This window comes from Polypterus senegalus, chromosome 12 (genome assembly GCF_016835505.1).
Source record: "Polypterus senegalus isolate Bchr_013 chromosome 12, ASM1683550v1, whole genome shotgun sequence".
In the NCBI taxonomy this organism is placed as follows: Eukaryota; Metazoa; Chordata; class Cladistia; order Polypteriformes; family Polypteridae; genus Polypterus; species Polypterus senegalus.
Window position 1 is genome coordinate 136,594,850 of NC_053165.1, and position 18,850 is coordinate 136,613,699.

General features: G+C 41.7%; 1 long non-coding RNA gene across 1 annotated transcript in view; it reads right to left on the minus strand.

Annotated features, from left to right (window-relative positions):
* Nucleotides 1-7,361: 7,361 nt before the first annotated feature.
* Nucleotides 7,362-18,850, minus strand: part of LOC120541695 — a 28,709-nt gene continuing 17,220 nt past the window's right edge. The window contains exons 2-3 of the long non-coding RNA XR_005636062.1: nucleotides 11,544-12,856; nucleotides 7,362-7,548 (exon numbers count right to left, since the gene is read on the minus strand). This is a non-coding gene — a long non-coding RNA (uncharacterized LOC120541695). The remainder of the gene's footprint in view (nucleotides 7,549-11,543; nucleotides 12,857-18,850) is intronic.

Below are 18,850 nucleotides of genomic sequence, written 5' to 3' on the forward strand. Positions count from 1 at the left end.
GCCGGAAGAGGAGTGGAGGCAGATGGAATGGCGGTAAGGAAGGTGTTGAAGTGTTGGTGTTATGTGCACACTTTAGTGTTAATAAACTGGGCGTTATGTGGAACTTGTGTCCTACCCATGTGGGCCTGGGTGGCTTCACAACAGACATTGACTAAACATGACCTTTCAGACATATTGGAATTACAGTATATGGCACTAAGTGTGATCTCACTGGCACCATTCCTCCATGGCAGAGCAGTGCACAATACCAAAAGCAGTGACGCTCCAGTTCCCCTTGAACCAATGGTGGGTGTAATTGGGCATTTTTGCACCGCTGTGGAGTCAGTAAATAGAAAATGCATTGGATGATCTACTTTAGCAGGTGAAGAGACAGAATGTGAACCATTACATTCGTTCTTTCACTAGTATTAAAGTAAAGATTTAGAATTCCCTGAAAAAAACATTTCATTTCTTATTTTCAGATGGCATGAGAAACACAGTGCCATTGCAGTCCTAAAGCCTGAGTGAGTGAAAGGAAGCCTAATAAAATCATGTGCTTCGTTTTAATGACTGCTGCCCAAAAACAAAGAGAGCCCACACAACAGCGTGACACACTTAACTGCAGCTAATTCCAACTCATTATGTCAAGCAATTAAGTTCACCAAGCTTCATGCGGCCTTCTTAAAAGCTGCTTTTAATCTCTTAAGCCACAAGTGATTAATGCATTTAGAGTTATTGAGATTTCACGTTTTCATAAAGGATCATCTCACATGAGACCAAAAATAAAAAACACATCTGTTTAATAAAGGGACATTTTGAAAATAAAGCATTGTTCTGAAGTTTAGGACACAACGTCGTCCTCTTCCAGCTTTAGAATGTAAATTTCAGAACATCACAGATTAGGAGTGCCTTCCTTAATAATTAAAAATGAGACATTAGATTAGTGGAAGCACAAAGATTACTGAGGTTCACAGCACGATGAGCCTGGCTTCAAATCTTCTGGTCTGTGTGGAGTTGTCACATTCTGCCCCATGTCTCAATGACCTTTCAGCTGATTCTCCACCTTATTTTATTCTCCCAGTAATGAGAGACATGCAGGTTTCCTTTCGATTGGAGACACCAATTTGTTCCTTATGGGTGAATCTGCCCTTCAATGCTCTGGCATGCCACCCAAGTTGACTACGTGCCTTGCACCCCACATCTCCTGGAATATCTGAAATAAATGGAAACAAATGGATAAGTGGAGAGGTTTACACACAGGAGTGACATCTTTGAATCATTCGTTGAATTGGCCTGTTAGAATGTCACAGTTCCAAAAGCATTCAACTACTTTCAGTATTAGCAGGCGTCACATGTAATATTAGGTTTCCATTAAATGAAAACTGGTAAAGGGTACCTCGGGGTGGAGGTTCATTTTGGTTACTTTTGGAAAAAGCTCTGGAATTGTTTTCAGGGTTAGGGGCAGCAATTCTTTAATTATAATAATACCAGACTGGACTAGTCAGCCTGCAGCGGGAGCCAAGGAAAAGTGTGGATAAATTGAAACACCTAAGTGGTACCCATAGGAATGAAAAATCAAAAATGAGATCTCCTTAATATCTTTTTGGTTTCTCCTAGACAACAACAACAACAATATTTATTTACATTGCACATTTTTTATACAAACTATGTAGCTCAAAGTGCTTTAGACAACAATGAGATCAGAACAAAATGAAACAGAGACATTTTCTTGTGTCTAATTTTGCTCCTGAGACAAAATACCCCGGTATTCTCATAAGTGTTTCAGCAGAGATCTCAGCAAAGTCACAGTGGGCTCAAATTTTCCAAGCAGTGTCCTCACAGTTTTCTTGCACTTTGAAAGTATTTTCATTGTACGCTCAGTAATTTATGGTGAAACGTATGGGCAGTTGATTGTGGTAATAAAACCCTTTACTATGAATATAAACTTGTGGTCCTTAGATCAGAATAATATTATAGTTGCTCTGACTTATATTATTGTGCTCCAGTAAGATCATACTCATTCCAGACGATAAGTCAGGCAGTTTGAAACAGTGGTTAAGGCTTTGGACTGCAAACCCTGAGGTTGTGGGTTCAAATCCCACTGCTGACCCCACTGTGTGACCACAAGAGAGTCGCTTAAGCTGTCTGTGCTCCAAATGGAAATGAAGAAGTGTAACCAATCAAAAGCTCAGTTGTTGGAAGTCACCTCAAATAAAGACACCAATCCAATAATGAGCAACAAATACAGTTATATGGAATAGTTTGGGAACCCCTCTTAATTCTTTGGATTTTTGTTTATCATTGTCTGAGCTTTCAAAGTAGCAACTTCCTTTTAATATATGACATGCCTTATGGAAACAGTAGTATTTCAGCAGTGACATTAAGTTTATTGGATTAACAGAAAATATGCAATATGCATCATAACAAAATTAGACAGGTGCATAAATTTGGGCACCCCAACAGAAATATGACATCAATACTTAGTTGAGTCTCCTTTTGCAAATATAACAGCCTCTAGATGCCTCCTATAGTCTTTGATGAGTTTCTGGATTCTGGATGGAGGTATTTTTGACCATTCTTCCATACAAAATCTCTCCAGTTCAGTTAAATTTAATGGCTGCCGAGCATGGACAGCCTGCTTCAAATCATCCCATAGATTTTCAATGATACTCAAGTCAGGGGACTGTGACAGCCATTCCAGAAGGTTGTACTTCTCCCTTTGCATGAATGCCTTTGTAGATTTCAAACTGTGTTTTGGGTCATTGTCTTGTTGGAATATCCAACCCCTGCGTAACTTTGTGACTGATGCTTGAACATTATCCTGAAGAATTTGTTGATATTGGGTTGAATTCATCCGACCCTCAACTTTAACAAGGACCTCAGTCCCTAAACTGGCCACACAGCCCAACAGCTTGATGGAACCTCCACCACATTTGACAGTAAGTAGCAGGTGCTTTTCTTGAAATGCGGTGTTCTTTTTGTTATGACCAAATAACTCAATGTTGGTCTCATCAGTCCAAAGCACTTTGTTCCAAAATGAATCTGGATTGTCTAAATGAGTATTTGCATACAACAAGCGACTCTGTTTGTGGGGTGAGTGCAGAAAGGGCTTCTTTCTCATCACCCTGCCATACAGATGTTCTTTGTGCAAATTGTGCTGAATTGTAGAATGCAGCAGCAAGATGTTCCTGCAGGTCTTTGGAGGTGATCTGTGGGTTGTCTGTAACCATTCTCATAATCCTGCGCATCTGCCGCTCCTGTATTTTTCTTGGCCTGCCAGACCTGCTGGGTTTAACAGCAACTGTGCCTGTGGCCTTCCATTTCTTGATTCCATTCCTTACAGTTGAAACTGACAGTTTAACCCTCTGAGATAGCTTTTTGTAGCCTTCTCCTAAACCATGAGACTGAACAATCTTTGTTTTCAGATCTTTTGAGAGGATCCTATGCTGTCACTCTTCAGAGGAGATTCAAAGGGAAGCACAACTTGCAATTGACCACCTTAAATACCTTTTCTCATGATTGGACACATCTGTCTATGAAGTTCAAGGCTTAACAAGCTAATCCAACCAATTTGGTGTTGCAAGTAATCAGTATTGAGCAGTGACATGCATTCAGATCAGCAAAATTACAAGGGGACTCAAATTTATGTACAGCCAGTTTTTTACATTTGATTTAATTTCATACAACTAAATACTGCTTCACTAAAAATGTTTGTTCGGAACACACCAGGAAATGTTCCTAGGAAATGAAAGACATACCACTGTTATCTTTTGTTGAAAGGAGAGTAAATTATTATGCAGGCTGAGAGGAGTTCCCAAACTTTTTCATATGACTGTTGTGACAGTAGGGGACAGTAGCGCTCCCTTGAACCCTCAGGTACCACACCAAACACCAGGTAAAAGTGCCACAATAACTCTTTTTATTATAATAATTACGTGCACTAAGCACCCTCCACTCCACACTACTCATAAATAACCACAGTACTCCAATAACAATAATCAATCCTCCACTCCCAGACGCGTTGCCCTCCTACCACTCAGCTCAGCTCTCCGTCTGGGAGCTCCCATAGTCCTTTTATATATCCTGACCCAGAAGTGTTCCCATCCCCAGTCCATGTGACTCTCAATCACTTCTGAGTCAGGTACAAGTCCTTTCTTTTCACTCCGGAAGCCCGTCGTTCCTCCTTTGACAAACTTCCGGGTTAAAGGGCACAAATAGGTCTTCGGTCCTCCCTGCAGCTTTCTCTTGCAGCCCCTGTGGTATCCAGCAGGGTCTTGTATAAAAACTACATGTCCCATGAGTCCCTGCTGGTCTTCCAGGCACCTCCATACTGCAGGGAGGGCTTCATCTAGTGCCCTGGGGTATTGGCCGGGATGACAAGCCGGCCACATCTCACACTGTAGATAGATAGATAGATAGATAGATAGATAGATAGATAGATAGATAGATAGATAGATAGATAGATAGATAGATAGATAGATAGATAGATAGATAGATAGATAGATAGATATTTGGTCACTTTTTAGTGGAGTAGAGTAAATTATTACGCAGGCTGAGAGGGGTTCCCAAACCTTTTCATATGACTGTATGAAGTCTGGAAAGAAATTGAAACAAGACTAGAAAGAGACCTCACATACTTTTCAAACTTAATTCTGACTCCTTTTTCCTTATGTCTCCTTTTTGTCTGAAGCTATTTCTTCAGAGGAATTTTAGGAGAAACAACTGTGACAAAGTTGATTCTTAAATGAAAAATAAATGAGAATGTCTTTAAAGTCTAACAAGCCCTCAAAGATCAACCACTGAGCAGTCACATTTTCCTGCGGGTAGGCCAAGATGGAAAACTGCATGCAGAGATAACCCATAGAGTGTAGTGTGGATGGAACAATTGGGAGATGGTATCGGGAGTGTGGTGTGATCGCAGAAATAAGGTGAAGGGTTTTTAAGACTGTGGTAAGACTTGAAATGATGTATGGAGCTGAGACATAGCCAGTAAAGGGAGCTCAGGAGAAGAAGTTAGATGTGGCAGAAATGAAAATGTTCAGCTGGATGTGTGGATTTACAAAAAAGGACAGAATAAGAAATAAGATAATCAGAGGAACAGCAAAACTGGGTGAGATAGCTAAGAACAGTACAGGAAAGTAGGTTGAAGTGGTGTGGACATGTGATGATGAGGAGAGACAAGGAATATGTGGGCTAAAGAGAGATGGGAATGGAAGTACAGGGGAAGAGAAAGCAAGGGAGGCTAATAATTAAAGTAAAAGAAGATCTGAAGGGTGAGGAGGTGCAGGACTGAACTGTATGGAGAGAAGACTGATCAAGCACTTCGGCCCTACATAGAAGTGGGAAAATAATAAAAATAATAAGATGATGATGATCAGACTAGATTGCTGTAGAGTAGCCCCTGCTGCCCTTTAGTTCTCAGCTCTGCATAGCTTTAAAAAAGCTAACCTCTCACGTTGTCTTCATGCTACTTTTTCTATTAAAAAATACGTTTGTCATTTTTGTGTACATAAACCTTCCTTATGAACATTTTGAAATAACTCCAGTCACTCCACCTGAAGGGAAAAAAAAAACACCAACCACCAGAGCTCTTGTTTGACGGATTGCAGAAGTTGTTGCAAAGACGTAATAAGGGTGTGGACATGTTGAGTAAATAAAACGTGTCAAATCCATAACTTGTTGTTTTCTTTAAAAAGCCAAAAACATTATCAGCTCCCTCTTACAGCATGCAAATTATAGGTAAGAACATTAACTTAAAAAGGTAAAAGAGGATGAGTGTAACGTTAATAATGGAAAGTATTCCAGTTGATGAGACTGAAGGAGGGCAGAGTCCACTTCCTACAGAAGTGTCTGCCTACTTTAAAGACCAGTATAAAGCGCCTTTGTTATATTGGGAATCTCATGGCATCCTTTTGAAGATAAGTTGAATACAGCTTCATCTCTAAGAAAGAACAATGTTAGCTTATTTAGCACAGTTAAAAAAGCCTTATGAGCCTAAGAGTCAAAGATGCTAAAGGGTAATTAAAAGATTTTCTCCCAGCATGATGTCCTAAGATATAAATCACCATTTAATACTACTGTTGTTTTCTTTTTAGAAAAATTTGTTGTAAATCGGGTCTCTGTTGACAGTTACCCGAGTGTGTTGCTCTTTTTAACATCCCTGGTCATGAGACTGACCACTGATGGTGGTGACCTTCATCGTAACACAATTAGGTCATTAGCCTCAGGGTAAGGGAGTAAAGTAGACAGGCCTATTGTAGTGAACTCCAAAAATATAACCCCTCACGGTTTGCTACTTGATTTGCATATTCAGTTGAATCAATTTAATATCAATTCAAGTCGAGTCAAGTCAAGTGGCTTTATTGTCATACCGTCCATACTCCATATTGCAGCATACCGTGGAATCGAATAACATTCACCAGGACTGCGGTGCAACATATTCATAAATGCAGGACAAGTTCAAGACAGATCAAGAACTAGAATATACTATAAATAAAAAATAAATGGTTAGGGAATCGATAGTAATAAATACAAGCTGAAATCCGTTGGACGGTATGAAAAATGAAAATAAAAAATAACCACAGTGATTCTGACATTTACTTTAACTTTTATTTCATTGCAGACAGCATGAACCCAAGATAGTTCATGTTTTGTCTGGTCAGCTTCATGTCATTCATTAATACACTGAACATCCATTCCAACATTTCAGGGCTGCAACACATTCTAAAAAAAGTTAGAACGGGGCGAATTAGGGCCAGTAATGAGGTCAAATAATTCAATAATGAAGTGATTTCAAGCCTAAGCTGAACACCCGTGATCTCCGATCCCTCAGACGGCACTGCATCAAGAAATGTCATTTATCACTAGCTGATATAAGCCCACGGGCAAAGCATTACTATGGCAAACCTTTGTCAAGCACCACACTACAGAGTTACATTCACAAATGCCATTTAACCTTTTCAAAATGTGACCCATGCTGAAGGGTTTCGCAACCATACTGCAGTACGCAACCCTCCAGCCCAAAGGGTTACATAGCTGGGAACCATATGGCAGCCCAGTATATGAGAGAGGTGTATACTAATACTGCTTGATGGTCCCTTGTTATTATTTATTATTCATTTATATTTGGTGATCCTCAACAAATGAGAACTGCGTTTGTTGGTCATGTGGTGTTGGATCCCTCCTTCATTCAGTAGCAAGTGTTGTTGATTGGCAGTCTGACTAAACTGAATGTGGCAACACGATGGCGATCGCAATGTGCTAAGTCGATGTTGTTTTTGTGGATAGCAATATTGAGGTAGAACACACAATGTTTGAAATATGGTGTGACAAAGGCATTATATAGGCATCGACCTGACACAGACTGACAACAGAGGCACGTGTAGAAATACATGAAAAGGTTTATTTTTCTTTCCGTGTCCCTCAGCCTAACACAGTCCCATAACAGCACGTGAAGTAAATGACCCCAAACCACACTCTTCTTCCTCCACTACTCCTCCCAGGAAGCTTCGTCCTCCTCCTCCCGACTCTTGCACTCTGAGTAGTGGCCCAAGGCTTTCTTTTCTCAAACTAAATAGAGAGAAAACAGAAATGTTAGTGATTGGCAATAAAGGATATAATGAGGTTATTAGAAATAAATTTGATGCATTAGGATTAAAAGTCAAGACGGATGTAAAGAATTTAGGGGTAACTATTGACTGACCTGAATTTTAACTCACATGTTAATCAGATTACCAGGACAGCATTTTCTCACTTAAGAAATATAGCAAAAGTTAGATCCCTTATAACTTTGCAAGATGCTGAAAAATTAGTTCACGCTTTTGTTTTTAACCGACTAGATTACTGTAACGCACTCCACTCAGGACCACCCAAACAACATGTGCAGAAAGCAGCTGCCAGAATCTTAACTAGGAAAAGAAACTCCGAGCACATCTCTCCAGTTTTGATGTCACTACACTGGTTATCCGTGTCATTTAGAATTGACTTTAAAGTACTGCTTATGGTTTACAAAGCCTTAAATAATCTCACTCCATCTTATATATCGGCATGTCTGACACCTTATATTCCAAATCGTAACCTTAGATCTTCAAATGAGGGTCTGCTTAGAATTCCAAGAGCTAAACTTAAAAGAAGTGGTGAGGCGGCCTTCTGCTGTTATGTACCTAAAATCTGGAATAGCCTGCCAATAGGAATTTACCAGGCTGATATGGTGGAGCTCTTTAAAAAACACTGCTGAGAACACATTACTTTAACATGGCTTTCTCATAACTTCATGTTAGTTAAATCCTGATGCTCTGTATATTCAATTAACCATCATTATTATTCATGGTGGCTCCAAAATCTGTACTGACCCCGACTTCCTCTTCTGTTCTTTTTCCGGTTTTCTGCGCCATCACCACCTGATCAAAGCACCATGATGTCCCCACATTGATGGATTAAAGGCCAGAAGTCCACATGACCGTCATCATCAAATTCTTCCATGTGAACCCTGAATACAATGAGGACTGATTGAGGTCATTTATGTTAGGTAGAATGCCTAGAGGGGGCTGGGTGGTTTCGTGGCCTTGGAACCCCTGCAGATTTTATTTTTTTCTCCAGCCGTCTGGAGTTGTTTTTGTTTTTTGTGCCCGCCGTGGCCTTTGGACCTTACTTTTATTCTATGTTAATTAGTGTTCCCTAATTGTAATTCTTATTTGTCTTTTTTCTCTTTCTTCATCATGTAAAGCTCTCTGAGCTAAATGTTGTTGTTGTTTACAGTTCACCCGGAAGTGCTCCAACCTAGATTAGGCTGCACTTCCGGGTGTGGTTGCGTTGCCTTGCAGCTCCCCCTGGTGGTGGCCATGGAGCCCAACAGGGATGAGCTCCGGTGTTCCAAGGTATTGGCCCAGATGCAACCCAGGGGGGCTGCCACCAAATGTTCCGGGGGATGTAGTGTGCATCCTATGGCTGCTCCCCCGGATCCAGTATCAAAGGGGCATCCCGGCCGGGTCTCAGCCATCCGCCACAATGGCTAAAAGGAGTACACGTATGACTGGAGCGGAGGTATTAGAACATATTTTTCAAGACTCTGAGAGCGATGATTCTGACATTGTAATGATGTGTAATTTGTTATAATGATAAGGACACTGTTCAAGTTTCTCAGCATGGTTGACCATTACATCAAGTAGTTTCTTATTTCGTTCACATTTGGGTATAAAACTTTCTAATATTGACTACATACTAATTATTCAGGCAAATAAAAGATTCAGGCCACTGATGACAATGAACTCTCATCAGAAACCGTAAGGACATATATATACTTGGCAGAAATGGCATATTGGAAAATTTCGTGTTGCCACCCACCTTCATACAAGCGGTGGGGGGTACTGGAGTAACGAAAGGGATTAAAACTTTACTGTGCAAAAATAAGCCTTATGTTAACCTTGTTCAGACGCGGCGTTGACTTCTCTGGGCTTGGAGGCATCTCAGGTGGACCTTCAGAAAGTAGAAACACGTATTGTGGTCAGACAAATCAGTATTCCAGATCTTTCTTGGAAGAAATAGACACTGTGTGCTCCGGACCAGAGACGAAGAGGACGATCCAGACTGTTATTAGCAATAAGTCTAAAAATCAGGGTCTGTAATGGTGTGGGGTTGTGTCAGTGCCCTTGGCAAAGATCACTTATATTTCTGCGATGGCAGCATTAATGCACAAAAGTACTTGGATATTTTAGAGCAACATATGCTGCCTTCAAGATGACATCTTTTCCAGGGACATCTATGCATTTTTCAACAATACAATGCAACAGCACATTACAAAGGCATGGCTGCAGATGAAGAAGAGGAGGGTATGGCTACTGGACTGGCCTGACTGCAGTCCTAATCTGTCCCCAGTAGAGAATGTGTGGAGAATTTTGAAATGAAAAATGTGACATACTATTGCACACATTAAGATGTGTTTGCAGGAAGAATGTGACTAAACACTTGAAACTCTTCATCGCTTGGCATCCTCAGTGCCAAAACATCTTAAGTGTTGTGTGAAGAAATGGCAACATTACAAAGTGGTGAATGCTTTACTGTACCAACTTTTTTTGGAATGTGTTGCAGGCCCGGAATGCGGGAATCCATGTATATCAGCAAATGAAATGACGTTGACCAGAAAGAACATGAAATATCTTGGATTCATACTGTGTGCAATGAAGTAAAAGTCAAAATAAATTTAAGAATCACTGTTTTTTTTTTTTTTAATTTAGATTTGCCAAATATCTGATTTGGGGTTGTAAATAAATAAATAATAATAACAACTAATAAATTAAACGCAACAGTAGTAACAAGTGTAATACAGTATATGCACTGTGTATAAATAAACAAGTTTAATAAATGTACCACATATGAATAAACTACGAGGTGTAGATCTGATGGCAGGAGGGCACCCCAGAGTTCAGCATCTTGTCAGCCAAGTTAGCAGTACTAGTTTGGACGTGACTGAACCATGGTAGAGGTAGTGTGATCCTTCACAAACTAAAATGTGTGCGACCATAAGGCTGGCATAAATTATGCTACTAACCCTTCTTCTCCTTCCCACGAGTATAATGCACCATTGTACACAAACACAATTTCCAAAACTAAAGAGTCGAGCACACGCCAGATGTACTGTGTATTCAGGTAGCCATTTCAAATGTCCATCTCTAGCTGGGTAGTGAAAGAGATCAGCTTTCTGAAGGTAATTAACAACACCGTTCTACCAGAACTGGAGTCAGAAATGATGGACAAACTTTGGATTGCCATTCCAGGAAGACATACATTCTGGCTTGGACACTCCTGTAGGTATCGGATGTGGTAGTGACTGTATAATCCATCCATCAATTGTCCTAACCTACTTATTCCTGGCAGTACAAACTCTTCTGTTAAATAGCTTTATGTAAAAAGACATCCTGGTACTCTGAACTCATAGCGTTACCCCCCCACCACCCCCCATCATCCATTTAAAGGTGCAGAGTTCTATTTTTCAAAACATATTAACTGCACAAACACAATGATGACATGCAATAAATAGAAAATAAAGACACGGAAACAACATTATGTTCCACTGTTATGTTAAATTTCTGTCACTATCCCTGGGGTCTACCATACAGGTTAACTAGGCAGTCGTCTGGGGCGATAAAGGTTTTGAGAGGGTGTCATTTCCTCAACTCTCATAGACGTGGCCAGTGGTATAAATCTGAAATACACCTACAATTCCTGAAAAAGTACAAGGGGACCCCCCCGCTCTTCAATGTGACATCTATGTACGACTCATGCAACACTCGTCTCCCAGCTTTACAATGTGACTGTCAGTGGTTTTGGAGCATCAGAGTTACTTTTGACTTAGTAAAAAGCACTGACTCTTCCTAACTCCTCCCTGTGTTCCATTTAAGCCAGTGTTTCTCAGCCAATAGGTGAGTTGCTGTCAGTGGGATGCCACTGCAGCAGCTAAACGCCTTATGCGACCCAACCTTGCTGTGTCTGTATGCTTGAAAACCAATGAGGATAAGCCCTTGTTCTTCGATAATAAATACATTTATCATTGCACTCGTTACACCCACCTTCAACAGAGCATGAGTTGGATATTGTCATCTCAGTTGCCAAAGACCATTGACTTTGTGGTGGAGTGGCTACAAAATGTATGGTGGGATGTGCCACACAATACTGCTCAGCTGTTGGCTAACATTCTGCAGTGGCAGAAACCTTCTTGCATCGCTAGCTTCAGGTGAATTTATCTAGTAGGAATGACTTCCTCCAATGCTCTCAATCTAGATCAGTGAATCATTCATTTTTTCTGGTTTTAGAATCATTTCTTCCTATGTCTCATCTGTTCTGCATGACAGTTTCAATGCCAGATTATCTATACTGAACCAGTTCTTGCTCTACAAAGTCGAACAGATGACATGTGAATGTTCTACTTAGGCACAGAGCCTTCCGGAACATACTGTAGATGGATGCATAGTTTCCATTGGATAAGTATATAACTCTTGGTCCAGGCTTTGGTCTTATCACATGATTCTGGACTACCGCATCTCACTGCTGGCAAGAGTACCAGCATGTGTCACCAAATCACTGCAGTGCAGAAGCCATTTGGTGTTCAACCAGCTGAGATGAGCACATGTCATTCCTCTTTTCAAATCATTACATTGGCTTCTTGTAGAAGCTTGAATTAGGTTCATATCCTTGATTTTTGCCTACAGAGTAGTCAAAGGGTCAACACTTATATGTATGGAGACACTTGCAAGGCCCTATGCACCTTTATGGCCACTCAGGCTTGCTAATGAATGGCGCCAGGAGATGCCACTTCTGGTGGGCATCAAATCTCAATCCATACTCCCCTTGTTTGTAGCTTCTAGCTGGTAGAATGAGTTGCCCATTGTAATAAATAAATCAGACTCAGGAAACATAAAGAATTGGGGAAATTACCCCATACAATGTCCGTTGGACGTGATGAAAATTGAATGAAATGCGATCAAAAACCAAAGCATTTCACAGAATACAGTGCTGAAATGAGGATTTATATACATAAAGATGGCAACAAGATGTGATTTGGCAGGAAGTGACATCAATACAGAAAGGCCAAAGTGATGTCATCATGGCAAAACCAGAAGTGATGTCATCAAGAGGTAGCAGGAGGTGGCGTCATCATGACGGGACCGGAAGTGACATCATCCATGAGAGCTGGAAGTGGCATCATCATGGTGGGGCCGGAAGTGACGTCATCATTAGTAGCCGGAAATGATGTCAACACAGTTGGACTGGAAAGTGATGTCGTCCATGAGAGACGAAAACAGGATTGGTGTGGAGTGGCCATTTTGAGAAACTGGAAGTACTGAAGGTAAGTGTGTAGGATTGTTATTTTTCTTCTTTGTGTCTGGTAAGAGAGAGAGAGAGAGGCATTAGTACTCAAAATCAACCCTTCATCTCATGGAAGATCATTCACCTTAAGGCTTATTGGCTGCCTCCTAAGCGCACGTGTGTGACACCATCTACATTTTAACTTCTTACTCCCTCAATGTGTTTAAGAAGCATTTGAAGACTCTCTCGTTTGGTGAATTTCTGTCTCACTCATATCGGCTGTTGGGTTTTGTAATCAAGGAATTTTGATTTTTTCCATTTTATTAAACTGTTGAAGAGTTTTCAGTTTGTTTTCTTTTTGTTACCCATTAGTAAAATGTTTTATAGATCAACTAGAAAAAACCTTACTTGAATATAAATGTAGAATTTGAGACATTAAGCTCAAAAAATTGTTTTATACTCTTTATACTTTCCCAAGGCATTGTAATTTATAGAAATGGCAAGAAAACAAATGTTCAGTTGCCAATTTGTATTCCACCTGTCCACAATTTTAAGTAAGTTATCTTCAGAGACTTTGTGTTTTACTGTTGTCACACACACATATGATGTGGGAGTGCGTTGGGAGGACTCCATGTACAGTAGGAGAACACAACGGGGATGGGTTATGCTGAAGTGTATGTGCTAATCTCTCTTTCTCTTCCAGTTTGAGAAAGGAGGAGGTGCTCTTGGAAGAATATCGACCTCACGCTGGAAGTCCGGTCCCTTCTGGTTCCATCTGTATAGAAACACCATGACGGCCAGAAGTTGTTATTCACTCTTCCACCTGCGACTGCTGGAGCAGCACTAGACTGCAGAAGCATCGCTTAGTAAAAGAGCAAAGACTGATGACTGAGTTTCACAATTGTTGGATTATTTTAATAGCAAGATAGGTGGATTATATCATTGTCAGGAGATGTATTTAAGTTAGAAAGTGGACTTTGAAGGTGCAGAGACATCAATCTGTGGACCAAATCAAGAGTCTATAATGCACAAGTAGTGTCGGTAGCCTTCTATGGAGTTGAAAGCCAAGCAATTAAGGGAAGATTGGATGTGTTTGATCGAAGATGCTTGAAACAGATTATAGGAACAAGATGGCCAAGAAGTATTAGTAACTAGGATGTGAGAGAAAAGATGGCATGTAAATGGAGTTGAGTGAAATAGGCGTATCGAGAATGAAAAGATGGGCAGGACACGTATGGTACATGGATGACTCAAGGACAGGTAGAAGAGTTGAAAGATGGTTTCAAGAGCAGGAAGGCCAAGAAAGAGTTTAAAAGATATGGTGACAGAGGAGCAAGGGGGAAAAAACCTGGAAGAACTGGCACAGGACAAAGAGAAATTTTATGACAGGTCCTGACAAAGATGACAGAAGTGAGCCTAACTAACTGTTTTACTAACAACAGGATGCAGAGCTAGCCATTGCACAACACCCCCTGGAGCAATTTTCAGGTTGAGGACCCAATGGAGTAGAATCCCTTCAGGCAGTAATGGGATTTGAACCAGCAACCTTCTAGATATCAGCACATAGCCTTAACTACTGGGCCACCACTCCTACAAGCTTTGAAGGAAGGAGATCTCACACTATTCCTTTGTCCACAAGAATAATCTGCTAAATACAAATACTTTAAATTAAATAATAATTATCAATTTCTAATTTTCTTCCTTTTCAGTCATTCTGGTGTGAGTTCAGATCATAATCTATCTATCTATCTATCTATCTATCTATCTATCTATCTATCTATCTATCTATCTATCTATCTATCATAACCAAGTATATTTATGCCACTTTAAAAATTGGCTTGCTAAAAATTGATACAAAATATTCAGATATATATATAGAAACCATTAGAAATTCATGAGACCCATTGTCATAGAATTTTAAGTTCAATCCTACCTTTTAATTTATGAGCATTGCAGGCATAGCTCCACCAGATGGCAGTGTTGCAACAAGGTTAATGCCCCTCTCTGAGGTATGTCTCCCACTTGCCTTCATTTTCAACACGTTTATGGTGTACTTGTAACTGGAGGAGGGTGACATGTAGGTGTAGAGGGGGCATAAACACATGTAAGTTATGTTAACTGGTTATTTTTAATTGTTCTAGTAGCATGCTTGAGTGGACCTTGTGATAGAAATGCATCTTATCTAGACCAGGATGGGTCCAAGCCCCTTAAACATTTGGCTGCAGCACAGTTTACAACTAAAATTAAAACAATGCAAAGCTGTAAAATAAATGTTATCAAAGCATACCATACCCAATGTTCTGTGTCAGTCCAGGTGCTCCTACTCAAGTGTGCACTCTTATCAATACAAATCCCATTGCTGAAGCAGTGCTAAAACTCTCCATTAAGCAGCTCTGCCACCAAGTCGAAAAAAAATAGACTGCAAAGCAAGGCACATCCCAACCCTTTGAAGTCAAAACTAACTCAGCAGTGGGACAGTTCGGTCTCTGTGACATTTTGAGAGAGTGAGACTGGTTTAAAGCCAGTTCAAAGGCAACGTTCAGAGCACAGCTGGGTTTCACTGCAGGGGAAAATGGTTTGCCAGCTGAGGATCTTTTAGATGATTCAGTTTGTACATAAGGTTACATTTTTTCTGTTCACCTTTTATTTTACTTTTAATTTATTGTGTGTGGGTTTTATGGAGACCAAAAAAGCAGTATTGCTGGGTTTATTTCAGTAGACCCTTGAATTTACAATCATGGATGAGCTGTGACTCATTAGCTAAGCCAACTTGGCTTGTGTTGTAAGTAAGGCACTGCTGGTCAGGTCTAGGGTGGTCACTAAAATAAAGGGCATGATTAGGAACAATGGTGGGGTCAAGTCAAGTCAAGTCAAATTGGGGAGCATGCACTGGTACAATGCGTTGCCGCACCCACTACACAACGAAACAACTCGGGAATCCGGTTGGCAACCTCCCAGGCAGACAAGTGGTCCAGTACCACCCTCCGGAAATGACCTTCCATCTGCCGCAGCCAGGTGTTACATGGGCGACCCCTTGGCCTGGTCCAGCCACTCGGGTCTCCAACAATGAGGATATTACAAGCTGGATCACCATTTGGGAAACGTGCCACATAGCCATATTGTCATAACCGACGCTCCCTCGCAATGCAGGTAATGTGCCTCATTCAGGACTCCATGAGCAACCGCTCATTCGACATAAAGTCAAACCAATGGAACCCAAGGATTTTCTGGAGAGACACAGTAACAAAGGAGTCCAGTCTTCATCTCAGGTCACTGAATAGCGTCCATGTCTTGCAACCATATAGCAAGACAGGAAGCACCAGAACTCTAAAGACTTGGACCTTCGTCCTTTTGCATAGATATCGGGAGCACCACACACCCCTTTCCAGCGACCTCATGACCCCCAATGCTCTCCCAATCCATTAATTGACTTCACAGGAAGAGTCACCAGAGACATGAATTTCACTGCCAAGGTAAGTAAAACTTTTGACAAGGTTGACACCCTCTCCGCAGACAGACACACTGCTGATGGCTGTGCCCAAGAGGTCATTAAAGTTCTGGATCTTGGTTTTTATTGAGGACATTCGCAAGCCCAGATACTCAGACTACTCACTCAGTCTCTTGAGCACCCTGATCAGAGCCACCATTGACTTCGTGAAGATGACAGCATCGTCAGCAAACTCAAGATCCGTGAATATTTCTTCACCTACAGATGCCCCACAGCCGCTGGACCCCATGACTTTGCCCAACACCCAGTCCATACAAGCATTGAACAGAATAGGAGCAAGAACACACCCCTGACGAACCCCAGAATCAACTGAGAAAACTGCAGAGGTTCTGCCTCCACTCTGCACAGCACTCACAGTAACAGTGTACAGGCCGGCCATGATATCCAGCAACCTCGGGGGGATCCCGCAAACCCTCAGGATGTCCCACAGGGCAGCTTGATCAACTTATTCAAATGCTTTACGAAAATTGACAAAGGCAGCAAAGAAACTCTGCCGATATTCACGTTTGCGCTCCACAAGAACCAACAGTGCCAGGATGCGTTTGATGGTAGACTGCTTAGGCGTAAAGCCAGAATGTTCTGGTTGCTGGTAGGTGAGCAAGTGATCACGGATCCTATTGAGGACAACCCTAGTAAGGACCTTCCCCGGCACCGTGAGCAGTGTTATCCCCCTGTAGTTGCTGCAATCCAGGCAATCACCTTTCCCTTTCCAGATTGGGACAAGTCCTGTTTTCCAGTCAGTTGGGATGATGCCAGTCTCCCAAATGGAAGCAAAGATTGCTTGCAATGCCAGGAGGACAGCCTTACCAGCAGCCTGGAGAAGTTCACCCCAGATACCACAAATCTCTGCAGGCTTTCTTCCCCTCAGCTGGTGAATCACCTGTGTAATTTCAATGAGATTGGGTGGTTCACAGCTAATTGGAGGATAAGCCTCATGAACCTTGGACCCAGAGATATCCAACGTGCTAACCGGAGGATCAGCTTTGAACAACTTGCTCAAAGTAGCCAGCTCAGCGGGTCATAACTGCAGTGTCATCCCAAAGGACCGTTCCATCAGCTGCCCTGAATGCGACTCTCCGAGGAACAGATTCAGATGTGCGTAATGCTTTGATTCCTCTGTAAGCAAGGCGTGGGTCACTAGACCGCTGATGGTGTGTCACTTGCTCACCGATTCCTCTAACAAATGCCTCTTTATCTGCCCTCAGAGCCCTCACAGCCGTCCTTCTCAGTTCCCGGTAGAGACCAGAGTTGCTATTGAGCTGTGCTCTGTGACTTCTCTCGATGATATCCAGGGTGCCCTGCGAGATGAAACACCTCCTTCTGGGAACACCGGTAACGCCAACACAACACCCAGCAACCTTCAGGGTCTTGTCATGGAAGGTCTCCAACATCACTTTAGGATCAGCAGTTGTACCCAAATCTGAAAGTTCCTCACACAAACTGCGTGCAAACTCTTTAGAAACAGCCTGGTCTTGAAGTCTGGCCAAGTCCAGGCTCATTTTCCTAGAAAGTGGTAACCTACTGGACCTAAAATGGATACTAAGAGTAGCAACAAGAAGTCTGTGGTCAAAATTCACAAACTGGGCACTTCTGTAGACCCTGCAGTTTTGCAAAAGCCTCCAGTGTCTGCCCACGAGGATGTGATCGATCTCCTTCACCACACCACCACCAATATTGGAGTGCCAAGTCAAATGATGCGATTCTGGGCGCTGGAACCAGAATCGAGCGATTCACAGCCCCTGACCTTTTGCAAAGTCAAGGAACATGGAGCCACTTTCACCATGGCCACCAGACCCAATGGGACTAAGACAATCTTCATAGCAAGCCCTGTCGGTGCCAGTGGCTTCATTGAAATCACCCATGATCAGAGGAGTGTCACCTCATGGGCACCCATCAACTACCGAGTGAAGCTGCGAATAAAATTTCTCCCTCGGAATCCAACTGCGGTACATTTATTGATTATCGATTAATGATTGATTAATAATTAATCAGCTGTAGTATTTGTCCTGTGAGTCTGTCTTCTTCTTCTTCAATCCCAAAAAACCTGTAAACAATCTCAAAACTCTTTTTAGTGAGTTTTGCATTTCACAATTGTGAAATTGCCTTTAAAAAAATTTTAGTGAATGTTTTGCGAAACTGCGTGCAATCTGAAACTTGTCAGTTTCGCTAATCATTACTAATTACAATAAGCATGAAACAGGAACCTTCCTTGGATGGGATGCTAGTACATCTTAGGGCATTCTCACATGCAAGGCGTTAATTTAGGGTCACTAGTTAAACTATCATCACATCTGTATTCTGTCAGAGGAATTCTGGGAGAAACGTTACAAAAAAGCAACCCCAGCTGAAAGAACCTTTAAGGAGACTCCAGAGAGAAAGAGAGAGAGAGAGAGATAGATAGATAGATAGCTAGATAGATAGATAGATAGATAGATAGATAGATAGATAGTGTGGTACCCGGATGGGGGTGGTACCCAGCTGGGATGCCCAGGAGGACCGGAGGAGGGCTTGTGCCTTCCCCAGACCATGTGGGGGCGACCACCTTGGTACCTTTGGAGGCCA